This window comes from Dendrobium catenatum, unplaced genomic scaffold (genome assembly GCF_001605985.2).
Source record: "Dendrobium catenatum unplaced genomic scaffold, ASM160598v2 fragScaff_scaffold_316, whole genome shotgun sequence".
NCBI lineage: Eukaryota > Viridiplantae > Streptophyta > Magnoliopsida > Asparagales > Orchidaceae > Dendrobium > Dendrobium catenatum.
Genome location: NW_021318778.1, coordinates 744 through 5,710, shown reverse-complemented (window position 1 = coordinate 5,710; position 4,967 = coordinate 744).

Below are 4,967 nucleotides of genomic sequence, written 5' to 3'. Positions count from 1 at the left end.
TTCTAAGCAAAGTCTTGTATTACATTATAATTTATGAATTAAAAAAAAAATTACAATCTTTATATTCTACTTTGCATTTTATTATAATGCTGCATAATAACTTCATCGTAAGCATATATAATCAAATACTTCCTTCTCGTTATATGTCAATAGATAATCATTGAGACAGTGATCACCCATTTTGCTACGCAACCGATACTTATAATCTTCATTGCAAAACAAAACAAAACAAAGTTTTCTCTGCTATAGGAATAGCAACTAGTATAATCAATGTTGGGAGAGAGATATGGGAGCGATTCAAGAAATTTGAAATAACAAGTGAATAGGGTTGGCTAGGTCAATTGGACAGAATATGAGGTGTAGGGGGGGCAAATCACCAAATTATTCTCATCATAAAGGGAATTTAAATTTTTTCAGGGTGGGCAAAGCATGGGTCCGCCCATGTTGATAGCTAAAACTCTCAGCCAACAGATCAATACGAGCTTTGTGAGATAAAACTGATAGAGTAGATACTTTTTACCCGTCCAAAGAAATTTCGAATTAACGAGTTAGAAATTTTTTTCTCAGCTCAATTTATTTTCCTCGTGATATTGTGAGGGAATCTGTTACCTTATAAATGCACATAATCCACAGTCACAAAATGGTTATGTTGTGTTTAATGCAGTTGTGCAGTACTTCACATGCTATGGTAATGCCCTCAGGCAGCCGTAGTTATGAGAAGGGATGGGGAACTAACAGATGTTGGGCTTGGCCGACCCTCTTAATTAGAATTTTATTTTGTTTTTTGCTCTCTGTAAGATATTTATTGTAAATATTTTAATAAATTTTCCTATGATCATACCTTAACTTTATGTGTAATATTTCCCTTACATTCACTCGTTGATGTTGTTTTTAAATATTACTAATATTGATTTTAATTTATGAAAAACAGAAAAATACAAAAAAAAAAAAAAAGATTTTTCACCAAATTTTAAATCAAATTTCTGATTTGAGTTTTTATTTATAATTGATTTTGTGTCATTGTTATTTATAATAAAAATTATGTCTTACTTGCAAACAAAACCCCATCCTTATAAAGATCCCCTTCGCAATTAATTTATTGTACAAAATAAAACCCTCTTTAATTTTTCATTTTTTTGTGATGTAAGGTCGTGATTCAGCTTGGTTTGGCACTATTTTTTTGCTGCTGATTTAATAAACAGTAAGAAAGTTGTCCCAAATAAAATATTCGGCTTTATTTGGGATGACTTTCTCACTATTACTTAAAATAATTTTTTATTACAAAAATTTTAAATCTTCTACTAAAAAGTATATTTTAAAAAGTAGTAATAAAGTCGTCTCAAATAAAGTCTTATCTTTATTGTTGAGTGTTTTATTAAAAAATAATGAAATATTATATTATGTAAATAATAAAATTTAGATGTTAAAATTCAATTAATCCTTAAATTAAATATTACATGCATTAAAAGAGCAAAGTAGACTGAGAACACGAGAGAGAGAGAGAGAGAGAGAGAGAGAGAGAGAGAGAATATCGTTGGAGGAGCTCCCTGCCGATAATATTAATGCATTGGCCTGTGTTTCTGGTTTGGTAGCCGAGCGTTATAAATGCCAACTCACATACCCACCGTCATAAATCCGATCAAGACATTCTCCAAAACTTCCCACAGCTTCTCCATTTTTCTCTCCTCACGATCTCCTCTCTCCCTCTTCTCTTCTTCTTCTTCTTCTTCTTCTTCCTCCTCCTCCTCCTCCTCATGCTAGCTCTTATGTTGAAAGAGCTACTGTGATGTTGGCCCGGTTCACTCAAAAACTTATAGCCGGCCATCCACCGATCGGTCTTATCTCTGTTTTGATTGAGCCGTGCCAATATCTCAGCAGTACTCTTTCATGCCATTCTCGTACGTCTTCATCTTGTCTGTATTTAACGATAAAGGTATTTAATTGTGATTAAACTTTTCTGTACCATTCTGTAGTAGAATCAATATCTCAAGTACATATCTCAGAGCAATTCTATCAGAGAATTTAGAATGAAAGAAACCCAAAGATCAGCTTTTGTTTAAGAAAGATAGGTACTGCAGATCTGTATGGTATGATTTTATCTTATTTTTTGCTTTTTCTACAGCTAATGATAAGAGAAAGGTCAGCTCTATGAAGGCTGGTTTTGCCTCTTAAATTTTAATATTGCATTGATTAGCCGTGCATGTTTAAGTTATTGCTTCTTTTAAACAAAAGTATTAAGTTTTACACAATTAATTAGTGAATTAAGAAAAATTCAGTGCTAAGTTAGAAATTAATATCATGTACGAGGTATTTAATTTAGAAAATTGACTGTATTTGACTTATTTCTAACTAAATTGGCAGACACGTTCCATGAATATGTAGTTGGAAATTTAGGTGTTTGACAAAATTTTCATTTTTTTTATAATTCTAACATGACTGAATCAAACGGCTATGGAAAAAAGGAAAATTTTAGTTCAAAATTTATCAGATATGTAATTTTTTTTAATATGATGTGAGATATTTATTTAATATTTTCCTGGTTTATAATTTTTTTAGAAAAAAAAAAGTTAAAACTATATATCCTCATATTTGTGTCATTAGAAAACATTTAACAACAATAATTACCAATACTATACCTGAAGAAACCTAGCTTCCTTGTTCACATTTTGCTGTTGGACATCTATTTTGATGATATTTGTGGAGAAAATTTGGATCAACCTAAATATATATTGAGCTCCTAATCTCTATTGTGAGAGAAATTATTTTGTGCAGAAACCGAATCATCTAGAGGCGAATCAGAGCGCACATCACGTCACCTGATACACAGCTGCAGTACACAACAAAGAGGTGACGTGACGTGATCTAATTCGCCACCTAACAATCACAAAATAATTTATCCTATTGTGGAGTAAAAGATCTTCATTCAATGAAGAGAAGGGCAAAAGAGCCCAAGATTAATGAGGGAAAGGATTCATGCATAATGCTTTTTGTTTCTTGATGATGAGATTTCTTTTTAAAATGTTCTTCAATTTTGATCATGTCATATCCTAACAAATGTTGACTCTACATATCTCCTTTTCAATTAGGTTTAGCTTCGAAAAAATTTTTTACCACTAATTTTCTAACTATTTAAAAAAAATTGTGCTAGAAAATTGTTCTAGAAAAATATAAGAAAACTTTTCCAAAAGAAACATAAAATTCATATATAGCTTGAAAGTTGCCTCTAATATATAGAAGAGGATGCTCACAACCCTAAACTTCTATACTAAGATCAATCCTAACTAGTGGAGCCAAAAGCCTTGAATGAACTCGATCTTAACTCTTATTTCTTAGATCTTTTAACTCTTATTTCTTAATGATTTAGAGTTGTTAATTTTAAACTTTTCTAAGGAAGAAATATAGAAAAATGGTACTCTATCTTTAGCATTTTCATGACTTTAGTCACTATATAGTTAGGAGCATCACATTTGTTGTTTAATTGACCATTTTTGCAAATAACAAAGGTCCCATCATTTACAAATAATTTATTATTGCTACTTATAGCTCCTCTTGATTTGCCTTTGCATCTATATTTATAGAAAATATAGTAGTGTGGGTAAGCTCCTAGCTATATACATAGACTCCTTGATGTACAAGATTTATTGCATTTCTCAAAGAATGATGTCATGAACAGTTTAAGGCTGACAAGCTTTGAATGTTCGCAAGCATTTATTTTTGCATGAGAATAAACCTTTGTTTTATTTGGAGTGATTCGAGAAACTGATTAATCTTTCCTTGTAAGCACTACCATATGTGCAGATCATTATTAATGTACACTAAGATATAATGCATAATATTTAATTATTTATAGTTAGAAATGCCAAATAATAATAATAATAAACATCTTAAATATTGTTTGGCTCGATACTTATTCATATTTTTTATTGATATAAAGGTTTTTTTAATGCTTTTAAAAAAATAATAATAAAAAAATTTGGTTCACAATTTTTTTATTTTAATTTTTTAAAATAATAATAATAAAACCGTCCTAAATGAAACCTGTGTAAACAAATTTGAATAAAAATAAATGTTAGAAATTTTCATCTTCATCATTATCATTTTTAGATATAATATATTTTTATTATCTAGTGAGCCACAAAATATTTATTATAATTGTTTAAGGAATCTTCTCTCTCTCCTTTCTAATTCATTAAGAGCTTAAGATATTGATGGAGGAAATAGAGAAAAATAGAGTATTTTGAGGCAAAGTTATTTTGATTTTTCATTGTTTGAGTAATTTCTCAATACATGCTTTCATTTATAAATGATTGCATAAAAAAATTAAATTAAAATTACAAACAAATACATAAATATAGAATATGAGAATAACATATTTTTATTTTAGGACTTAATCCTAACAAATTAAACCCACTATTAGATCCTTCCAAGTACTCTAAAAGGTATATATCCCTTTCTTAATCTTTATAATGTCAAATTCCTCATGATATTCTTTTTTTTTTTTCTTAATTATTTCACTTAACATTCTATTGTATGCATTATAATGAAAAAAAAAAAAACAGTTATATTAAATTAAATGCAAAGAAATAAATATTCTACATAAAAACTATATGACAATCATTTAATTATAGATAATTCATAAAATAGGCAAGTAAATTGAAGAAAAAAAAACAACTTAAATTGTAGAGAAAGAAATATTATGCTATTAATTTGTATAGTACTTGTCAATCCTAAGACATATTGTCTCGTTTAGCCCACACCATGGCTAAGGCTTCGTTTGAGATGACTTTCTTACTGATTCTTAAAATAATTTTTGTACTAAAAAGTTATTGTTAATAGCATTAAAAAGCTACCCCAAACGAAGCTTAAGATTTCATGTACTATAATGAGTTTATTCTCCTAAATCACTTTTTAATCGCAAAGATCGAAGTGTACATGAATCTACTTTATTTAAGGGCAAGCATAACTTA